This window comes from Cupressus sempervirens, chromosome 5 (assembly GCF_028749045.1).
Source record: "Cupressus sempervirens isolate cs-2001-9-10 chromosome 5, ASM2874904v1, whole genome shotgun sequence".
Taxonomy (NCBI): Eukaryota; Viridiplantae; Streptophyta; class Pinopsida; order Cupressales; family Cupressaceae; genus Cupressus; species Cupressus sempervirens.
The window spans coordinates 817,164,150-817,189,123 of NC_143122.1; the positions used below are offsets into that span (position 1 = coordinate 817,164,150).

Consider the following 24,974-nt stretch of genomic DNA (forward strand, 5'->3'; position numbering starts at 1 on the left):
TTGAATAACCTCTTAGTAAATGAAGGAAATATTTATTGGTGCGTGGGTGTATACATTTTGTACAATGCAGATTTCTCCAAAAGATTGCAAGATTATATTTAGAAAGGATTTGGAACTTTGCAAGAAAATAGATCATATTGTTGGGTGATTGATGAGATTATAGAGAAGTTAAGTGGTCCTAAAAAATTTTGGAATGGGAAATTTTGACCTATTTAAAATTATTATAGTCGTTGAGATGATTAGTTAAAAACTTTTTTTTTTTTTGTTCATGTGAAAAGGGTAGTTAAATGTAACCATTGTTTCATATGAAATTAGTTGATATCAATTATTATGTGTAATCATTTATTGATGATGGTAGTTACTATTACTTGTCACATGTTGATGATGGTTATAAACTAATTTATTTACTACTAGCTATGATATATGTTGATATGGATTTATCATGGGAGCTTGTTATTATTGTGGAAAATATGGCACAGGTGATTACAAGAGTAGATGAAGAGGGGAAGCATTGCTTGGTGGGATCTATGGAATGGGGCACTACCTTAGTCCATTTGTCCAATTGACAAGTATATCCTTTAATTATCTTGGTAAGGACCTAATGACTACATAACAGGGTACATTCATTGGACAAACATGAGCTAAAGGACAATCATTAAAACATTAAATTTTTTAACTTAATCAAAATACATACCTTTAATAATTTATATTGGCATTCTCATCACTTCAAATAATACATATATATGTATGTGCACATAGGTATAAAAGCATGGTGTCACCATAGTATTAATTTATACAAGCTCATATCTATTAAAATATGTATACCTAAATATGTGTATACCCTGAGAAGATATGAAGATAAAATAATCTTCCAAGTAATACATGTATTTAGATATGCATACTTTAGTAGGTATAACCTTGGACAAAATGATAATAATATGAAGTCACCATTTGAAATAATATATGTGTGCAAATATATATGTATGCATGTATGTATGTATGTATGTATAATTTTCTAAATTATCCTTTTCAATTTAATAACCTTTAAATTCTTCCTCATGTTTATTAGTATTTACAAGAGATGAGAATGTACACTTGGCATCTCTTTTTTATCGATGGATCAAGAGGCTAGTTTTCTTTTTTATAACTACTGCAAGAGTAGCGGCTTCTTCCAATCCTTTATATTTTTTCATATGTCTTCTTATAGATACAAGTCTGAAGAACCAAAATTTGAGTTTCACATTTTACATCTACTCCATCGTTTTCTTCTCATCCTTATTTTTGTGATTGGATTGAGGAAAAATCCAAGTCATTGGTTTATTTGATTTGAGCTCTATACTTTGGAATATGCACTTCAAGAGCTGATTGTATGGAGTAAAGCCCAAGTTTCATATCTTTCTTGATCAGGTTATGTGGTTAGCTTTCTCAATTTATATTTTTTATATGTATGCATTCGATAGTACAAATGCAAGAATTGTGTCAATGATTTCTATGTATCATTATTTGATTGTAATATCGAAGAGTGCATTCAATTAACCCATCTTTCCATTTTGAATCTGAACCAATTGTATATGTTATGCTAAGACACCTCTTTGTTTAAGTCAGATTCCAGATTCAATCTATTTCTTTGTAGTTCCTTAAGAAAAGTTTTTGGGACTAAAAAACTATATTATGACAATACTAAATTTATATTATTCTTTACACCAGCTGAGTTTCACCAAAAGAGTTGAATTACTCTAAGATTTGACACCTAGGACTCACCTAATTACATGGCCAAGAATGAGGGTGAAGAGGTGAGAGAAAGATCTACAAGAACATGAAAACAAAATCAGATGTGATACAATAAATTTATTATTTTTAATGATTCATTAAATATCTCATGCATGTCCACTTAATTTATCATATTGTCAAGTCGAGTGGTGGTGATCAGATATTAGAAACCCATCCAAAAACTTTGGTCAAGGTCATTATAGGCATGTTTTCCTTCTAAAGATCACATGATGTCAGTAGCACTAGTTATTCAAACATGTCTTTCTATAACTGAGCAGACATTTTAAACATCAATATTGCTTATATGGCTAGGCTATTAGTGCCCCAAGACTAGCCCCAAGGTAGGGAGGGCCTTTCTTTTCAAAAGATTGTGTGGGGATTGATATGTTCTGTGGTTGGGAGGTTAAGTCTAAGCTAATGCTTCTCCTCTCACCTAAAAGCCGAGGCTTAAACAACTAGTTCAACACTCTTCAATTAAATTTGTATGTTTTTACTCTATCCTTGCTATGAATTTACTTTCTCTTGTATCTTATTATGAATGGTAATAATTTGATTTACTTTTATATAGAGATTATACAAAGAAGTTATTCTAGTTGGTAGTTATCTCAGTTAAAAGTTATTTCAATTAACATCTCTTGAAATGGATTTTAAGATGTTATGTTTGGTAGTTTAGTTGAAATATTACTTTCATATCTAATTGAAATTAGATATAGTTTTATTCTTTTTAGTTAAGAAAATTCATTTGTTACATATGGTATTAGAGCACTAAGTTTGACATTGAACTTTGGGCACACTACCTAAGTAGGATTAGTAAACCTGAGATTTTCTTAGATTAAATGTAACAAGATGCAATTATGTAAGACACCTCATAAGAAAGCACAATATCCCATCTTTCCATACCTGATTATGAACATGCCAAACTATGATTACACTTGTTGTAACATGCCTTAGGAAAATGAAACCTTAAAACAAGCTATGCAATGAATGAAGAAGGAAAGAGTTAGGTGGACTCCTGTCAGGAAGGCAACATATAGAAACAAACTGATTCAAACTTGGAACTCCTACTAGGACAATCCTCTTATGTACTTCCATAGATGTTGGATGGTGCAAGATATGTGCAAAATCAAAACTAAAAATAAAATTTCAAAATAACTAAATCTATATTGTAAACATCCTCTGAAGAGGAATTTTTTGTAAATAAAGGTTTTTGTAAATGTAGTATAGAAGTATTAAAGTTGATTAAATAAATTAGTCTATTCATGTGTTTCATCTACTCACAATCTCTTTTATTTTGTTGTAAACATGTAAAAAAAGTCGAAGAAAAGAAAATTTGACATAAGAAGCTTTCAAATTTGCAAGTCAAACAATTAAGAAATATGAGCAGTGACAAGAATTTTGTAGGCCACAACACAGTCCATGAGAATAACCCACAAACTCCTACTAATTTGCTTCTTTAGATTTTGTAAAAAATGAAAATGAAGTTAGACAATGAGGAGAAAATAATCAACAAAATGGCAGCCCAGATGGGGCAAAACCAAGAGGAAATACAATCCTCACCCCCTTCCAGAATAGAAATAGAAATCTCCGAACACAGTGAGAAAACCCCTTAAGCCTCACTTACCCAAACTGAAAAATAGAAGAAACTTGAAATAGTAAGCAACCTATCTGTGGACATTAAAAAGATCAAACCACCTATTGGAAATCTAATTGAAAAGCTCATTGTTGAAGATCAAAGAGGGAGATTGTTGCAAAGAAATAAGATTGATGTTTTCAATCATTGTTTTGTCATTGTTGTCAAACCTGCTATTTTTAGGAATGACATTTTCTTATAAGATCTAAGTATTATCACTTAGTTGATTGATGAAGAGGATTTGATCAACAAGATGTAACAAGAGAACCTAAGGGAAAGGTTGAGTTATGATGTTGTAATGAAGTGCAAGGATTAGTTAAGACAATAGTTAAATGATACATTGATAACATACTCAAACATACAGAGGTTGGTCACACTTAAAAACATTAGAGGAAGAAGTTGTAACAAGGTTGATTGCAAAGCTTAAACTAAGACCATTAGTGGGTGCCAAGCAAGTTAGTTGAAGTCGAGAAAATTCTCAGTAGGATCCAAGTAATAGTAAACTCTAGTGTGTTGAGTGAAGATTAGGTGTCGAGCATCAAAAAACTCTTTGTTGGTGTCAAGTGATCTTTAGGTGTCGAGCATCAAAAAACTCTTTGTTGGTGCCGAGTGATCTTTAGATGTCGAGCATTAGAAAAAACACAGTGGGTGCCAAGTAACATAGTATGTGTCGAGCACCAGTATTTCAATAGTGCCAAGCTCCTGCATTATTTTAAATGATGAAGATTCACCAAATCTAAGCTAACAAAGTGGTTATCTTGAATTTTGTGAATGAGTTGGAAGATAAGGATGATGAGCTGGTGGCACAGAATTCTATGTAAACATTTTTTGAGCGAATTCAAGAGGATTATTCAAGAAGCTTCTAGAGGAAACAAAATATGGGTTAGATGCAATGAATCCTACCTAATCCATATGAATTGAAATTAAAGAATGGAAGAATTGAGCAGGAAAAGAACTCCAAGACTTCTATTTAAGGAGTTATAGACCAAGAAGCAAATACTGTTGATATTGTTGCTGCTGAAGAGCCAAATCTATGAAGTGGTTGGAAGGGTGTCAAGGAGAAGACATCTAGAGAAGGAAGAGCACAGAGGCTCTGCTTCTATAGGTGGTCATAAAAAGATGATTGCACTGTTGCATTGAGCATGGAGACTCAAGGAGACTAAGTTTGAAAGGAGGGCAAACTATCAGAGTTGTAGAGATTGAAAGCTTGGCTAGGGTATGAGTTGAGAAGTGATCTAAGATCTGCAAGATAAGTTGTATGGTGTAGTCAGGTCAAATATTTTCTAATACTCTCTAGCAATTGTATTAGATCTGAAAATCCTATGGACTTAGGTTGGCCTAATAGCCATTTGTAAATCCTTTAACGGGGTGGCATTCCAAGTGATTGTTCTAAAGTCCTCTAACTAGGCCCACTTCTAACAGGATGGTTAAATCCTCTAACAAGGTCACATTTGACAATGTGTTGTAAGCCTTTAACAGGGTAGACCTTTCATAGGGCATCACTTTAGAAGAGTGAGAATTGAGTAGCATGTTACTAGTGGTTTTTCTCGAATTGGGTTTCCACATAAATCATTGTTTTATGTGTTGATTTCTTACGTGTTATGCTTGCATGTTGATTTATAGTAATTTGTTGATAAGAAAAAGTTAAATCTTGGATGAATGAATGGTTGAATGGGCTCACTATACTTAGTGAAAAGTTTGAATAGGACATTTGGACCTTGAATAACTGACTCACCCCCCCCAACAAAAGTTATTCTAAAGCAATTCTAACACCACCCAAGTTCTCTAGTTTTGAATCTAGAGAGGATGCAAAGGCATGGTTAACAAAGATGGAACAATATTTTGAAATTAGGAATTTTTCAAAGATCTCAAAGGCAGTTTGGGGAATATACCATTTTAAAAGAGAAGCTACTACATGGTGGGGAAACACCAAGGTAGAATTTAATATAAAAACAAGTAAAATTACTTGGGAGAAGTCTGTAACCATCTTTAGAAAATATTGGTTACCTGAAACCTTTTGTGACCAAAAGTTGCTAGATTTCCAAAATCTCAAACAAGGAGATATGACTGTACATAAGTACTGGGAGAAATTCACCTGACTACTAAAATATGTACCTCCATACCAACAAGATAGGAATCTGAAGGTGAGGAAATTCATCATGGGATTGAATAATAGGATCGGAGGGGCAGTTGATGTTCTCACTCCTCTGGCCATGGAAGAAGCTCTAGAAAAAGTTGTTCATCGGCAATACAAAATTAAGAGAGATGATTATATCTAGGATAAAAATAGGAAAACAAATTGGAATATAGAAGCTATAGATACTGTGTCCCAAAAGAAATAGTTTAAGGATTAAAAATTTAACAAGCCAAAACCAAGAGGGAATGGTATTAAGGATTTTAAAAGTAACTACAATACAATTAAGAATGGAAAGGGTAGTGAAAAGAATGGAGCACCTTTAGGATGTTACACTTGTGAAGGAGATCACTATGCTAACAAATACCTTGTTAAGACCAACACCAATCGGCTACCCCTCCCGCTACAACAACATGTTTATTAAAAAAGGATTCACATAGCACTTGATAATTAGCAAGTAGAACAACATTTAGGTCTAATCGAAACTTTGGGTAAGATATACGAAAACCTTGTTTCTATATTAATTGACACTAGATCTTTTGAATGCTTTATATCACCTAAATTATTAAGTATATTTCCAAAGAGATCTAGTTTTATGGAAAATCAGTCAAGGGCTAAGGTAGAGTAGTGTTTTTTTGAAGCTCAGGTTGATTTTCCAAATTTCTCCACCAAACTGAACTTGTAGGTAGAACCTCTTGGGTCTTACGACACTATTACAGGCATTAACTGGCTCAATGAGCATAAGTCCCAGGTTGATTTTCTTGCTAAGATTGTAGACTATTTGGATGACCAAGGCAAACTTGTAAGCATTAAGGGAGTTATACATGAAATCAAGTCAAGACAAATATCTGCCATACAACTCAAGAAATGTGGAAGAAAAGGTTGCGAGATCTTTGTAGTAAGAGTTGAAGATTTAAGAGAACCTATAGATGCCACATATGGAGATGACTATTTCTTTTAATGGGGAAATTAGGGAAAAATTGAAGGAATCTTTTGAAGAGAAGTATCCTTAACTAAAGAAATTATAGGATGTGTTTCTCGAAGAACTCCTCGGACTACCTCTCTCAAGATTTTTTAATTTTACCATAGATTTAGTACCCATAGAAGAACCAATTTCTTGAGCTCCTTGTCAAATGACCACCATAGAATTAATGGAGTTACAACTGAAATTGTAGGATATGTTAAATAAGAAACTTATTCAACCTAGTGTTTCATGCTAAGGAGCCCCAATATTGTTTGTCAGGAAGAAGGATGGAACCATGAGATTATGCATAAACAATACAATGCTCAATAAGTCACCATTAAGAACTAATATTGACTTCCTAGAATAGACAACCTCTTTGATCAAATGAAAGGCACTACAATGTTTTCCAAGATTGATTTAAGGTCAGGATATCACCAACTCCTCATAAAGAATGAGGACATTCACAAGACTACATTCAATACTAGATATGGGCTTTATGAGTTCATAGTATTACCCTTTGGGTTAACCAACACTTGAGCGGCATTTATGAATTTGATGAATAACATATTTCAAGATTGTTTGGATAAGTTTATATTATTCTTCATAGATGATATCTTAATCTATTCAAAAATTGAAAAAAACATCAAGAGCATCTATAAAAAGTCCTACAAAGGTTGGAAGAACATAAACTATGCGGGAAGTTGTCTAAATGCACTTTTTATCATTAAAAAGTCCAATATTTAGGACATATTATATTAGCCCAAGGAATAGCAATAGATCCTTCAAAAATCCAAGCAATTAGGGAATGGCCTATACCTAACAATGTGATAGAAGTGAAGAGATTCGTGGGATTGGCAGGATTCTATAGGAAGTTTGTCAGAAATTTCTCCAAAATAGCTTACTTGATCACTTCACTTCAAAGGAAGGGATAGAGATATTTATGGACTGAAAAATGTCAATCATCTTTTGAGTATTTGAAAGAAAATTTAACTACTATACCTATACTAAGAGTACCCAACCCACAAAAGAAATTTGTAGCCATAACTGATGGATCAGGGGAAGGAGTAGATGTACTAATGTAGGATGAGAAGGTGATTGCATGTGAGTCAAGGAAGTTAAAGAATTACAAGAAAAATTATGCTCCTCATGATCTGGAACTAGCAGCATAGTGCATGCCCTCCAAATCTAGAGATACTATTTGATCGGGAAACCTTTCAATCTTTGATCCAATCACCATGGTCTAAAATATATCTTTACTCAACCCAACCTCAATGCTAGACATAGGAGGTTGGAATTTCTAGTAGATTATGAATTTGATATTACATATATTAATGGTAAGGAAAACAAGGTAGCAGATTCCTTAAGCAGAAGGAGACATATTTCTATAATGGTCTTCATAAATTTTAGATTAAGAGATCAGGTGCTATAACATTTGGAGCATGATGAATTTTTTGCAGAGGTCAGCCAAGTTCTCATCAGAGACCCACAAGATCCCATATACTTAGAATTTAGAATAGAATAAGATGGATTGTTAAGATATCATGATAGGATTTACATGCCCAACAAACTTGAACTTCAAAGAGTGATTCTAGAGGAATCCCACTCAACTCCTTATTCAAGACATCTTGGAGTTACTAAAATGTTGTCAGATATAAAACCACTATATTTTTGGAAAGGAATGAAAAGAGAGATAACAAATTTTGTGGCAAGATGCCTAGAATTCCAAAGAGTAAAAGAAAAACATCATTACCCAGTTGGTCTCTTACACCCAAACAAAGTACTAGAGTGGAAATGGTAGATAATTTCCATGGAATTTTTACAAGGATTACCTATGACATGAAACAAACACAACACCATCCTAGTGGTGGTGGATGGATTGACTAAGGTTGCTCACTTCATACCAAGAAACCTAACTTATGGAGCACCAAAAATTGCTCACAAGTTCATGAAAGAGATTTTTAGACTTCATGAAATTCTAGAGAAAATTATCTCAGTTAGGGATGCTAGCATAACCTCTAGATTTTGGCAAATTTTATTTACAACATTAGGAACTAAGTTAAATATTATCTTGGCTTTTCATCCTAAGACTAATGGTCAGACAGAAAGAGTAAACAAGGTTTTGGGGGATCTTTTAAGAGTTAATTGTATGGATCAACAGTATCAGTGGGAAATGTATCTACTCTTGGTGGAATTTTCTTATAATTATTCCTATTGATCCACTATTAAAATGGCCCCTTTTGAGGTCTTATATGGTGACAAATGTAGAACTCCTCTAAGATGGAATCGTGTTGAGGACAGAATTATTGTCAGACCTAAAATGCTTAGAGACATAGAAGAAAGTGTAAAAGAAAGTGTAATACAAATTTGTCAAAGATTGAAAGAAGCCAACAATAGACAAAAAAGTTATGCAGATGCTAAAAGGACACCTAGAGAATTCTTAATAGAAGAAAAGGTGCTACTAAAAGTAAAACCACAAAAGAGTACCATCAAGTTTGGTAAGAATGCCAAGTTAGCCCCAAGGTATGTGGGACCCTTTGAAACATTGGAATTATAAACCTAGTAGCCTACATAATTTCCCTACCTCCAACTCTTGTCAGGATGCATGACATCTTTCATGTGTCATATCTTAAGAAATACATCACTCATCATGATCATATAATTGATTGGAACCTATTGTAGGTACGAGATCCACGGGTGGTGGAAATAGAACCACTTAGAATACTTGAGGTAAGTAAGCTACACTTATGAAATCAAAAGGTGACTCAGTGCAAGGTCCAGTAGGATTAGTATGCAGAAGATAATACTACTTGGGAAGATTATAATAAGATTTTACAAAAGTACCCACATCTTTTCTTCGGGGCTAGAGCTTGATCTTTTTTCTTCAATTCTTTTATAGTTGTGATATTTTTGACGGACGTTATTTTTAAGTTTTGTTTGTGGTATTCATCAGGGATGGTGAAAAACATAAGGGGAAGGGTATGTTAAATCCCAAAATTTTGACCTATTTAAAATTATTATAGTCATTGAGATGATTAGTTAAAAACTATTGTTTTTCCTATTCATGTGAAAAGGATAGTTAAATGTAACCAATATTTCATATGAAACTAGTTGATATCAATTATTATGTATAACCATTCATTAATTATGGTAGTTACCATTACTTTTCATATGTTAATGATGGTAGTTACCAGTTGCTTGTTTTCTGAATGATGGTTATTAACTAATTTCTTTACTACTAGATATGTTATATGTTGATATGGATTTATCATGGGAGCTTGTTATTATTGAGGAAAATGTTGCATGGGTGATTATAGGATTAAAAAGAGGGGAAGCATTTCTTAATGTGATCCATAGAATGTGGCACTACTTTAGTCCATTTATCCGATTGATAGGTATAACCTCTAATTATCTTGGTAAGGACCTAGTGACTGCATAATAGGGTACATTCATTGGACACCCATGAGCTATTGGACAATCATTAAAACATTAGAAATTTTAACTTAATCAAAGTACATACATGTAATGGTTTATATTGACATTCTCATCACTTCAAATGATACATACATATGTATGTGCACATACGCATAAAAGTATAGTGCCAGGATAGTATTAATTTATACAAGCTCATATCGATTAAAATATGTATACCTAAATATGTGTATACCTTGAGAAGATATGAATATGAAATAATCTTTCAAGTAATACACGTACTTAGATATGCATACCTTGGTATAATCTTGGACAAAATGATAATAGTATGATGTCACCATTTGAAATTATGTGTGTGTGTGTGTGTGTGTGTGTGTGTGTGTGTGTGTGAAAATATATATATTTATGTATGTATGTATGTATCTATAATTTTGTAAATTATCCTTTTTGATTTAGTAACCTTTGAATTCTTCCTCATATTTATTAGTCTTTATAAGAGATGAGAATGTACACTTGGCATCTCTTTTTTATCAATGGATCAAGAAGCCAATTTTCTTTTTTATAACTATTGTAAGAGTCATGGCTTCTTCCAAGCCTTTATATTTTTCTATATGTCTTCTTGTGGATACAAGTCTAAAGAACCAAAACTTGAGTTCTATATTTGACCTCTGCTCCCTCATTTTCTTCTCATCCTTATTTCTGTGATTGGATTGAGGACAAAACTAAGTCATTGTTTTATCTAATTTGAGCTCTGAATTTTGGAATACGCACTTCAAGAAATGACTGTATAGAGTCAAGCCCAAGCTCCATATCTTTCTTGATCAAGTAATGTGATTAGCTTTCTCAATTCATATTTGTTATACGTATACATTCGATAATACAGATGCAAGAATTGTGTCAATGATTTGTATGTATCATTGTTTGACTATAATATCAAATAGTACATTTGATGAATCCATCTCTCCATGTTAAGTATAAACTAATTGTATATGTTATGCTAAGACACCTCTTTGTTTAAGTTAGATTCTAGATTCAATCTATTTCTTTCTAGTTCCTTAAGAGAAGTTTTCAGGTCTTAAGAACTATATTATGATAGTACTGAATTTATATTATTCTTTACACCAACTGAGTTTCAGAAAAAGAGTTGAATTACTCTAAGATTTGACACCTAGGACTCACTCAGCTGGATGGCCAAGAATGAGGGTGAATAGATGAAAGAAAGATATGCAAGAACATGAAAACAGAATCATATGTGATACAATAAATTTATTGATTTTAAAGATTCATTAAATAGTTCATGCATGTCCACTTAATTTATCCTATTGTTAAGTTGAGTAGTGGTGATCCAATATTAATTAGAAACCCATCCAAAAACCTATGCCAAGGTCATTATAGGCATCTTTTCCTTCTAAAAATAACATGATGTTGTTAGCACCAATTATTCAGACATGTTTGTCTATAACTAAGCAAACATTCTAAACATTGGTATTGCTCAAATTGCATGACTAGTAGTGCCCCAAGCCTAGACCTAGGGTAGGTAGGGCCTTTCTTTTGAAAATACTATGTGGGGATTGATATGGTTCATGGTTGGGAGGTTAAGCCTAAGTTAATGCTTCTCCTCTTACCCAAAAGTCAAGGCTTGCACAACTAGTTCAAGAATCTTCAATTAGTTTTGTATGTTTTTATTCTATCCTTGTTATGCATTTACTTTCTCTTGTATCTTAGTATGAATGGTAATAATTTAATTTACTTTTATGTAAAGATGATAGAAAGCACTTATTCCAGTTGGTAGTTATTTTAGTTAATATCTCATAAAATGAATTTTAAGATGTTATGTTCAGTAGTTTAGTTGAAATATTACTTTCATATCTAATTGAAATTAGATAATAGTTTTATTCTTTTTAGTTTAGAAAATTTTTTTGTTACAATAAGGTTTTGAGTGGAGATGTATCAATTTCTAATCTATAAATGAGTATGAGAGACCAGAAGAAATCGTTATACCTTTCCTCTATAGTCTAAGAGATCTAGCACGTGGCTTATTATTGTGAATCATTGTATTGGTTCTTTGCATGTGTGGTGGGTGCCTGACCATTATGGAGAGACACAAAGTAAAATCTAGGGTAGAAAGCTTTGGAGACTATAATATTGATTGCCCACTATTTTTACACAGTCAATGGTGATCATAGATGCAGCAAAAGGGGCAAACTGAGATGGCTAGTGTAGGGATCAAGAGGGACTATTTGAATCATTTTTAGTAGGAAAATTATATATTGATAGGCACCTCTTTCCCCACTGCTAAGACTAATAGCCATTCTTCAATGTTGTCTGTGGAATGGAATAGTAAGTTTGGGTGTGCTCCCTTTTAAGCCTCCCTTAACATCCTCTTTTCATCTTAGAAGCAAACTATTCTAATTTTCAATCCTACCCATGACCTTTTGGTACAGGAGAAACAAAGGAACACGCACATCTAATTAAACATCAAATTAAAGCTATGCATGGAGAATGTGTGGAGAGGAATTTTTACTATAGAATGGGGAGAGATGAGTTTTTTTAACTAAGATTGGAAAGGATAGCATCACCCAAGCTACCAAAAGCCCATAGAGCTCTTTACAAATCTGACTAGTTCTGTTGATTTCAGACCCTTGCAGATCATAAGTTCATGGTTTGTGTTCTCACAAAGGATTGAATTAACCAAAAAGGGCAGTAGTTACCAAGTATCGATCTATAGTGGTTTTTTTGTATATTGATTACTACTTTTGATCATAGAATGGTGCTCATAAAAAGGGTCGAGTGTATGAGAAGGGAGAAAACAAACTGATCCTTTGTGCTATATAAAAATAAGGGGGAATGCTTAATCCCACATTCATCCTATGTGAGGTATTGTAGTTGTTTTTATGCATGGACACTCAATTTTATAGTTTCTTAAGAGACACATCACTTGAAAGATAAGAAAAGATCATGTGGTGGGGCCTATTGACCTGGCGATGACATGAGAGAAATTTTGACAGGTGATGAAGGTGCCATGTGTCATGTGTCTGGAAGTAAATCATAAGTTTGGAGGCCTTCAAATGAAAAATTAAGAAGATATGCAATTCATATGATAAGGAGGAAGGAATTGTAGATTTATGTAGTCAAGCCAAGCATAAGTTTAGGAAAGCCAAAATGGCGGGTTGCGTAGCTACAAATTTTGTGAGATCAGAAGGCTTCAAGTGAAGAGCTAAGAAGCTACAAACACTCCATGAGTTTAGGAGTTTGTGAGTTTGGGAGGATCATAAGTTTGCGAGTCCAAAATCCCAATGTTTTGAACTTGCACTCGAGGTTGTGTGGAGCCCACTTGGGTGATTCGACCAATGGGGAGTTGACAACAGGAGAAATAAGATAAAATAATATATTGAAATATTGAAATGAAATATTCTCAAAAATGAAGGCTCACATTGAAAATTGAAAAAAAATTAAAAGATATAATTATTTCATAAAGTTGAAACTATGTGAAATGTTGAAATTTTCAACTTTTAAAATCTTGTTCATGGCTAAGGTCCTAAATTTTCAAACGAGCACTAGGGGGTCATTTTTATCCAAAATATGGAATGCAATATGCTATCAAAAAGAGGAGCAGGTGAATTTTCCAAATCTACATTCAAAGTATGCATAGGTCATCAGTGGTAAAATTTATAGGAAGATTTTTAAAATTAGGGGCAGTCAAAGCAGAATAGGTGTTTTTCATTATGGAGCATCAGTTCTAGTTGGAAAGCAAACAAAGGAGCTTGTTGGCACTAGATTGAGGGTAAGTGTTCCTAGAAATGTTATTGTGCCTCTAAAATCATTAAGAACTAGTTTTGGCATATGTTTTAACAATAGATCTGGCATCATTTTCAAATAGTTATTTCTCAGTCATTTGGGTAGTTTCAAGCATTTTCAAACAAAATGATGGAGATCTAATTTTTAGTTGAAGGAAGAGAGAAAAGAGAGGCTTTGCAGAAGCATGAGATGAAGATTCAAGTGGACATGTGTCACTTCCAGATCAAAATCAGATTCTTCTTCTTTCTCTATATATTTCTCTTTTTATCTCATTGTAAAGGTTGGTTCCAATTTATTTGAAGGTTTTCCACTGCTATGATACCAACTAGGTTGGTTTCCAAGTTTTCTGAGAAAGTTCTTAGTTGGGTTTACACCATTCTCAACATTTCTCTCTTGTATGAACAATAGTTAACAGAATTATAGAGATATTTCTAGTCTATTCAATTGTTTTATGAGTTATTTTAATTCATCCTCATGTATTTGTTTCAAGGAAATGAAAAAAATGTAGTAACAAGTTTATCTTCAATCTGATTCTTGTCTCTTATTTATGTTGTTTCTGAACAAAAAGAACAGACAAATTTGCAATTGGTTTTAGGTTGCATGTTTTGATATATTTTTCTTATGATTCAAAGAGTCATGTAAATGCTTGATTTATCATCATAGGGTCATAGATTTCATGAAGGGATAGGTCGAGTATGAGATTTAGTTTTGATGCAGATGTCTGATTCACAAAGTGATAGGATAGATATGGATTCTAGATATATGAGATGTATCATTGATATCCAAGGATATGCATTAGTAATTTATGGAATTACCCAATGGATAAGGCACTGATCAGCTATAGGATCTATATGTTTTTTGTTCATACCTTGGTTTTACTGATATTCAACACATTAATCAAAGTCTTTTCCCTTTTATGTTGAAGAGTTGAAAGGATTTACCTGCACTTAGCTTGTCGAGTTCATAGGTCATGTTATTGGATATTTCATGTCTATGTTGTTTGCATAAGCATAGAAGATTTAGGGGTTTTCATTGGCTAAATATGTATTCAGATTTATGGTTTTAGGAACTAGTCACATAATGGAATCTATAGGTTCACCTTCCTAGGTCTTATAGAGATTAAAGAAGGAGTATAGCCTTATAGTTGGCCCTAGTGTCTAAATAAATATGTTGAACATGGAAATTAGCTACCCCTAGTTGTATTTGTTACTATCACTAGGTTATTCAAAAGTTGTTAATTCAAGAGCCAATAGTTCTCTTCGCATATCTTGACCACATGGTCTCTTGTCACCTTTATTGATGTCAAAGGTCAAAAGGTATGTATTTCTTAAATTGGACTCAACTTATTTAAGATGATGATGCCATTATTGGCTGTTCTCTTTGATGAAGCTAACATCTAAAATGATGAATAACATTAATAAAAATAACTAAAAGATAGAGTAGTAAAATATATCTTTGTTAAGATGGAGTTCTTTATAGAAGCAAACCTGAGATGACTAGCCAAGTATCAAGGTCCCTTTATTGATAAGATCTTTGTAATATCCCTAAGGATTTCCAAGTAAATACAATCATTAAAAATTATCAGTAACTAATTTCTAATAACTATCATGAGCCAACAAACCATCAACCCTAACAATTGTCAAGTAAACACAACCATTGATAGTTACAAGTAACTGATTTCAAATAACTTTCATAGACCGACAAATCATTAACATGTGGTCAAGAATAACTAAATGAGCCAATATAATCAACTCACAATGTTTGAATTACTGTATGCTTGATCTAACTCTAGGGCTTTAGGATGTGGCCATTTGAATCTCTTTACTAAAATTTATTTTTTATTATAGTATGTAGTGACCAAATGTACTTAAACTAATATATTTCAATTTCACTAATCTTTAATCATTTGAATATATAGAGAAAATAGTTGTGTAATCAGAGATTGATGAGGATAGATAGAGCTTTGCATTGATTATTTTTGTTGAATGATATATATAGAATATTGTGGCTAGAAATGTTGTATTAAAGGTTTCTAATTCATGAATGTTTCATTGGGAAATGTATATAACAAAGTTGTGAGTTCAGTAGCACTGATCATTATTGATTCTAAACTATTGTATGGTGTCATGCTTAGTTATTTGATACTAGAGTTTCTTGAGTAGTGTGAAATAGGCTTATAATTGATGATAGTAGCATTCCATTTACATGGCATTTAGTAAAAATATAAATGAAAAAGAAATATGTTCACTTAAAATGGGAAAAACATGACAGAATATTTGGAGTAGAATAATAATGTTCTAATTGTCAAAATAGAGGGGAAAAAACTCAAAAAGTGATCTCATGTCAAATATAATTCATATCGATAAATATAAAATATTGAAAGCATTTTTTATACATTAGAAGGGTTGTATAAAAAGCATATGGTTGCCCCTAAAATAGTAGGTTTCTATGTTATGAATCTTTGATGGGAAGTTTTAATGGCATCCATGTACTTTTATTTAAAACTTCAGCAAGGTATAAATTAGAAGCAAAAATTTCATTCTTGTTTAAAATTTAACTTATAAAAGAGACTATCATCCATTCAATGTATAACCAAATGTAAAAGAGAATTCAAAAAATCATATACCGAAAATAGGAATTTCCTTTGTCTTGTATTTTTCCCTATCAATGTAAAAAGGCCAAAAGAAGTAATTAAAAATTAAAATAAGTGAAACTCGGAAAATAGTATGGCGAATGTGGGTCTCAAGTGGGTCTCAATTACTTGGGGTTAATCATGGGTTCTACATTTATTGGTGTAAGTCTATTATATAGTGAATAATTGATACAGCCCTACTCAAGTTGTAGATGAGACTATACTTGTCCATTCATCCTTCTAATGATGTTTTTATATGTGATGTATTACCATTATTTTCCTGCTACCTCAGTGGCTGGTAATGTAAGTGTTTTTTTATTAACTTTTATTGTTCACACTTGTTTGTACTAACATAGAAAACAGGATGGAAAATGTAGGTCATGATTATGGGAACAAGCTAATCTCCCAACAAATTGTGCATGTTATGCATGTATCTACTAGTATAAGACATACAACCATATTCATACCCATCTCATGCATGATGACATAAGAGATGGAATAGACTTAATGGAACAAAAAATATGGCCAATCTTAAATTTTCTAAAAAATAATCTCCCACCGAGAATCTAAAATCATTTCCCCTCTATATAGTTTTAAATCCTATTTTTGTCGGTCTTATTGTTCATTTGCACACCATTCCTTCTAGAGCTTCTGAGATGTCATTTTTGCATTCTGGTAATTTTTATATTGTTGCAGATCTTAAGTAATGTATTCATGTTCTTTTTTATATTGTGTGTTATATTGGAAAAATATGATTTTTTAGATGATTTACGAAGGATTATTTTGTAGATATATTCTAAATTCTAAAAGTATTTGCAGGAAATTTAGCAATGGAAGAAGCAATCTACTAAGTAGTGGAGAAATCAATATTTAGTATATATTTTAGTTTGGTTATTCTAGAGGACGGAAAACTAGACTTATGAGAAGAAATCATCATATATTTAAATGAGATTCTCATTCAGGAGATGATCAATATTTATGTCCTCTTCTTTTATGTTCTAAAATTTATATATTTAGATTTGGGTATAGGTAATAGGTGTTGTTTGAATGCTAGAAATCACAAATGGCTCTTAATAATTGTATTATGAATTTTTGGAGGGCATGGTGGAGAACATGAACTTTCAAGTGGAAGTTTTAGCAAGTTGATGCAATGCATGTGATCATTGGAATATTTTCTGAAGAAACTATAGTGGAAAAGAAGTGAAGAGGCAAAGGAAGAAGGAGAAATACATGTGTCAAATGGAGATAGATTTAGGCTTCCTCTTTATTATTTGAGCTATACAAAGGTAGAGTACAAATAAATGGAGGAGTGGAGTCTTGATTACCTATTTCATTGGTATATCTTGGATGTCACCAACAATGTGGAATACAAGTGGAACTATACAAGTCTTTCCTTTCTTAGGCTTGATTAGGACCTCTGTAATACATTCTTACTACATTTTTCAAGTCTTATGCTTTTGGTTTATATGTTAAGGGAAGTGGGAGATATAATTTGTAAGGTCTCTTTAATCATTCACTTATTAATAGAAATAAATTGCATCTATTTAGCTATCTTTGAGTTTCAATATGTCTTTCCTAATGGGCAATTTATATAAGTAATCTTTAGATGTGTTGTATATGAAGAGTTCTTTTTTTAAGTTGTGAGAATATTATTATTAAAAAAATTGGAATCAATCAATAATTTATTCACTTACTCAAATTTTGCAAGATCGCACCAAGATTATTCTCTCTTTAGACCCACTTGTGATCATGCAAAAAGTCAAAAATATATAATTTTGATGTCTCTTTTCATGTTTCACCATGTGTTTTTTAATGGGAAATTGATATAAGTAATCTTTAGATGTGTTGTGTATGAAGAGATCTTTGTTTAAGTTGTGAAGAATATTTTTATCAATTTTTCTTGGAATCAATTGGTGCAAGCATGAAAGTTGATGATATTCCTATGGGGGAATATTGCAGATATGTTACTATGATGATATGTTACATTCATGACTGAGTTTTTCATTGATGTCAACATAGCAATTTTTTGTAGTATCTAACAGAAGAACAATGAAAAGATCAAGTTGGTATGGATGGCTAGTTGAGAACTATAAGTATTCGAGCTTATGGGAGATAATTCTAAGTATCTAGTATATGTAGTTAACATTGAAAGAAGAAATGATAAATTTGGAAAAAGTTATGTGAGTTTTGAAGATGTCTATTTTGAGATAGAATTGATAGAGGCATGTTCTAGTAAACTTGTTACATCTCCTAATAGAATTGTTATTCTGAGAATCAAGGTTGAGGGCATGAAGAAGACATGTTGGTGATGACGTGGCTGAGTTTTCTCATCATAATATTGCATGTATAGAAAGATATTCAAGTTCCAAGGTGGAAGATTAAGGTTATTGCTAAGTGTAACATGTTCTTAATGTGGTCCTATAATGATTAATTGAGAAGGTCTAATAGTCAACTCAGGGAATTGTTTTGAGGACTTAGTATAAATGAAGGACATTTTACTTTATCAAGCATGACATGAATTGTATTGATACAAAGTGATTGTATGTAGAGAGAGATTTGAATACGAAGTTGAGAAAAGCAAAGCAGAAGAGAAGGAAACTTCATTGCCAAGGTTTTGTTGAGTGATATGAGGTTTGATATTTGGATCCAAGGTTCATGACCTAGTCTTCAAGGTCTAACAATGATTGGTTCGGTTGATAGAACAAAGGATAAAAGAACATAATAGTAAATTTCATGTTTGAGCAATGAGCTCTTCTTGTAATTGAAATTGCATGATTGGGTAGTGGGCTCATCTTGCATACATTGCACCACAACTCCTAATAGGGTTGGAACCTCCTAAAAGGCATTCAAAGTCTCCTAACAGGGACTCATATGTATTGAATGTCATAATAGACTCCTAACAGGGTCCATCCTCTAGAAAGGAATATTTATATTAGTACATCATCTTGTGGGCATCATTCCCACCTGGGTTTTCCCTCTAATCAAGGGTTTCCCTAGTTAACATATCTAGTGTAATTGTCTATGTGCATCTTGTTATGGTTTCTATTTACTTTGGTTGAATGGTTAAGTCTATTTAAAGAAGATAAATGTTTCAATTTTTGGATAACTAATTCACCCAACCCCACCCCCCCCCCCCCCGCCTCTCAATTATCTCGGTGGAGTATTGTTTCTAACAATTGGTATCAGAGCATCAAGTCCTTGATGATAAAGTTTAGCAACTTTGGGAGATCCATGCCAAGCATGTTTAGGAAAAATAGTGTAAGGTTCGATGGAACAAATTATGACAACTAGAAGGAAAAGATGAAGACACATTTATTGTGTATGGGTCCAGGATATTGGATCTTGACAAAAATGGCAAAGACAATCATTGCTGAAAAATATTTGGAAACTTGTATCGAGGTAGAAAGAGATCTTTTTATGTACAACATGAGAGCTAGAGAAGCATTGCACTTCCTAAAATTGAGTACAATCAAGTAAAATCACTTGCTACTTCACATTTGATTTGGAAATCTTTGGAAAATAGTTTTGAAGGTGATGCACATTCTAAAAAATTGAGGCTACAAAGGTGGATTTGTACATTTCAAGATGCTAGAATGATGGAAGATGAATTTGTAAGAACATATTAGGCAGGATATCATAAATTACTGCAAGTATTAAATCTCAAGGAGGAACCAAAGAAGATGATGAGGTTATATGGAAGATATTGAAGACTCTAACACCACCATTTAAATTAGAAATTCATATGATACAATTGTTGATATCTTGTACCAAAGATTTCACAAAGGATTCATCACTTGGAAGACTTGAAGCAGTTGAGAATGAGCTTAGACAGTCTAGAGAATTGACCAGAATAGAGATAGCTTTCAATGCCTTGAATATTCAACCTAATCTATCAAGGAGAACAAGTGCTAGATGAGATTTCACTAGCAATAGAAAATCTGAGGAGGACAAAAAGATTGAAGGAGTATCCCTTTTGGTAAAAAGAGAAAAAGGAGGTAAGAAAATCTTTAAATGTTGGACTTGTGATGAATATGGTCATTATGCATCTAAGTGTCCTAAAAGAGAGAAAAAATTATAAGGGAAAGTACAAACCTAGAAGAGATAGAGAGTGCTTATATGCAAATGAAGATAATGATTCTGTTGAACAAGCAATGAGTGCTAGAGATGATGAAATAGGATTTGTGGCAATTAAAGAAGAAAGTCCAAAGAAAGTAGCTTTGGTGTCACAGGTTGAGAATAAATATGACTAGATAGTAAATAGTGGTTATTCACATCATATGAATGGTGATATGAACAAGTTTTTTGACTTCAAAATTTAGGATGGCAGCATTGTCAGAGTTGGAAACAATGCAACATGCCAAGTTAAAAGTATTGGATCTATAATTCTTGATGGTAAGACTAACACTGAGGATGTATATTTTGTTGATGGTTTAAAGCAAAATCTTTTGAATGTTGGACAACTAGTGGATAAAGATTATCAGTTGCAGTTCATAGAGAAGACATGCATGATCAGAGACAAAGATGGAAAGGTAATTGGAACACAAATTAGATCTAGAGGTAATGTATTTCAGTTGAATCCTATTGAAATGACATGTTTGGTTGCAAAGGTAGATGATAGTTGGTTATGGCATAAGAGATTTTGTCATATAAACTTTGATAGTATTGTGAAGACTAGTAGTATGTTTGCAATTAGAGATTTGCCAAAGATTGTAAAACCTACTAACACAATTTGCAAGGAATGTGTTTTGGCAAAGCATAATAGAACTTCTTTTCCCAATGAGAAGTTTACTACTACAATGAAGTTAGAGATTGTACGTAGACATCTCAGTGGTTCTATGAAGATGAAAGGATTCTATGGTGAAAGGTATTTTATGATTCTAGTTGATGACTTTTCTAGAATGACGTGGGTTGCATTTCTTAAAGAGAAATATGAGGCATTTGATAAGTTTAAGATATTCAAGAACAGAGTTGAGAATGAATCTAGTATGAAGATTAAAAGTTTAAGATCAGATAGAGGAGGAGAATTTACTTCAAATGAGTTTAACATGTTTTGTGAAGAAAGTGGAACGAAAAGATAGTTATTAGCTCTAAGAACCCCAAAGCAAAATGGCATTATAGAGAGAAGGAATAGGTTGGTTACAGAAGCTGCAAGAGCTATGTTACTAGAGAATGATGTATCCAAGATTTTTTGGAGAGAAGCTTTGAATACATCAATCTACACTATGGATAGAGTGCAAGTCAAGAAAGACACAAACAAGACTCCTTATGAACTATGGTTTGGTCACTCACCTATAGTTAAGTATTTCAAAAAATTTGGGAGTAACTGTTATATAAAAAGAGATGATGATATTGGTAAGTTTGATGCTAGTAGTGATGAAGGTACATTTCTTGGTTATTCATTGAAAAGTAAGGCTTATAGATGTTATAATCAAAGAACTAAGGCTATTATGGAAAGTGCAAATGTGAGAATTGATGAGAAATTCAAGATACAAGAAAGAATAATTTATTACAATTCAGATGATGATGTTGTTACTAAGCCAAGGAATGATGAAATATTTCTTGAGACTAACAATAATTTGCAAAATGAAGGAGAGCCAAGGTACGAACAAGGCTTGGAACCTTTAGTAGAGCCAAGAGTTGAGATAGAAACTCTTACTTTAGGAAAGAATATGATAAAGAATCACCCATCCAAGCAAATCATCGAAAGAAAAGACAAAGATGTGATGAGAGTCAATGAAGAACTATGTTTGATATCTCAAATTAAACCTAAGAATGTACATGAAGAATGTAAATATGATTATTGGAAACAAGCTATGAAAAAGGAATTGGATTAGATAGTAAAGAATGAGACATGGGAATTGGTTCACAAACCAGCAGACAAGAATGTAATAGGAACCAAATGGGTATTCAGAAACAAGATGAATGAACAAGGTGAAGTTGTAAGAAACAAAGAAAGATTGGTATGTAAAGTTTACTCACAGCAAGAAGGAATAGACTATGATGAGACCTCTACTCTAGTGGCTAGAATAGAAGTAGTAAGATTATTCTTAGCCTATGCAACACAAAAGAAATTCAAAGTGTAGCAGATGGATGTCAGGTCAGCATTTCTGAATGGAGAACTTCAAGAAGAAGTAATTGGTTCACAAACCAGCAGACAAGAATGTAATAGGAACCAAATGGGTATTCAGAAACAAGATGAATGAACAAGGTGAAGTTGTAAGAAACAAAGAAAGATTGGTATGTAAAGTTTACTCACAGCAAGAAGGAATAGACTATGATGAGACCTCTACTCTAGTGGCTAGAATAGAAGTAGTAAGATTATTCTTAGCCTATGCAACACAAAAGAAATTCAAAGTGTAGCAGATGGATGTCAGGTCAGCATTTCTGAATGGAGAACTTCAAGAAGAAGTAATTGGTTCACAAACCAGCAGACAAGAATGTAATAGGAACCAAATGGGTATTCAGAAACAAGATGAATGAACAAGGTGAAGTTGTAAGAAACAAAGAAAGATTGGTATGTAAAGTTTACTCACAGCAAGAAGGAATAGACTATGATGAGACCTCTACTCTAGTGGCTAGAATAGAAGTAGTAAGATTATTCTTAGCCTATGCAACACAAAAGAAATTCAAAGTGTAGCAGATGGATGTCAGGTCAGCATTTCTGAATGGAGAACTTCAAGAAGAAGTGTACATTGTGCAACCTGAAGGTTGTCCTTTGACAAATGACAAGGACATATTATGCAAGTTGAGGAAAACATTGTATGGCTTAAAACAAGCACCTAGAACCTAGTATGCAAGGTTGGACAAACATTTGAGAAAGCTTGGATATAGAAAAGGTATGGCAAATAGTAATCTGCATTGGAAAGAAACTGATGATGGTTTGATGATTTTGGTAATATTTGTTGATGATATCATATTTGGAGGAAATGATGAAGAAAGTGACAAATTTTCTAAAGAGATGAAATAATCTGAGATGAGTCTAATAGGAGAAATGAAATACTTTCTAGGATTGAAAATTGTACATAATAAAGAAGGAATCTTTATTTCTCAGACTAAGTACTTGAAGGATTTACTGAAAAGCTTTGGTTTGGAAACATGCAAACCTATTGGAACACCTATGATAACTAGACACAAGTTATCTACAAAGGATGAGACACCTACTATTGAGCAAAAGAAGTATAGATCTATGATTGGAGGATTGCAATTTTTGACTCACACAAGGCTAGATATAGCAAATGTAGTTGAAATTGTTGCAAGATTTTAAACTAATCCCAGAGAAGCACATTATGTAGAAGTCAAAAGTATATTTAGATATTTGAAAGGAAAATCTAAGTTTGAATTGTGGTATAACAGATCCACTAATTTTACTCTAGGTGCTTATACTGATATAGATTGGGCAAGCAATATGGATGACAAAAAAAGCACCAGTGGTGGAGCCTTCTTTCCTAGAGGAAGATTAATTTCTTAGTTAAGCAAGAAGTAGGATTGTGCATCATAAAGTATAGTGGAAGTAGAATATGTTGCAGCATCGAAAAATTGCAATCAAGTTGTTTGGATGAAGCAAATGCTGAAGGATATAAGGATAGAAATTAATGAACCTATTGTTAACAACACAAGCATGGTAAATATGTCTCAGAACCCAGTGTTGCATTCAAGGACTAACAATATTTCTATTAAGTATCACATGTTGAGAGAGAAAATTGTAGAAAAGGAAATTAGATTGGAGTATGTGAGCACTAAAGAGCAGATTACAGTTATATTCACTAAGCCTCTTCCCAAAGAGACTTTTGAGTATTTGTGAGGTATGCTTGGTGTTATGCCCCTTCCTACATTAGAGTAGATGGTGCAAGAGTGCATCAATCCAGTGTAACAGAGCACCATTATTGTCTAGATTGAATGTTGATGCTTCCTGTATGGGGGAGTATCTATGATGGACAGAGTTATCTAGGACTCTTATTGGATGTTTTTTTGAATAGTGTCTTTGGACACTCGAGCTAAGTAAGAATCATTTTTTGTTGAGTTTGATGTAGTAAATTTGGTTGCTAAAACCTTTGACATTGATGTCAATGGGGGAGAAGTTTGGCATGAAAAATAGTATGCATAATAGTTGCAAAAGTTTAGCATGAGTACAATATGTTCAGAAGAAGTACATCATGGAATGATAGTTTGACAAAAAGTACATTGAGTTACATTAATGGGAGAGAATGATTGATGAAGAGGATTTGAAAAGAAATAGTCTTTTGTTGGTATTCTTGTAACTAGATGTGTTTCATCTATATTGCCATCAATGTCAAAGGGGGAGATTGTTGCAAGCATGCATGTTGATGATATTCCTATGGGGGAGCATTTTAGATATGTTATTATGATGATATGTTACATTCATGACTAAGTTTTTCATTGATGTCAACATAGTAGTTTTCTGTGGTATCTAATAGAAGAATAGCAAAAAGATCAAGTTGGTATGGATTTCTAGTTGAGTATTATAACTATCTGAGGTTATGGGAGATACTTTTGAGTATTTGGTATATGAAGTTAACATCAAAAGAAGAAATGATAATTCTAAAAGTTATGTAATTTTTTGTGATGTGTGTTCTGAGATAGAGTTTACAGAGGCATG

At 32.8% G+C, this 24,974-nt stretch overlaps 1 pseudogene; it reads left to right on the plus strand.

Moving 5' to 3' along the window:
* Positions 1 to 21,153: 21,153 nt before the first annotated feature.
* LOC149558408 (reticulon-like protein B8) overlaps positions 21,154 to 24,974 on the plus strand; it is a 127,095-nt pseudogene continuing 123,274 nt past the window's right edge.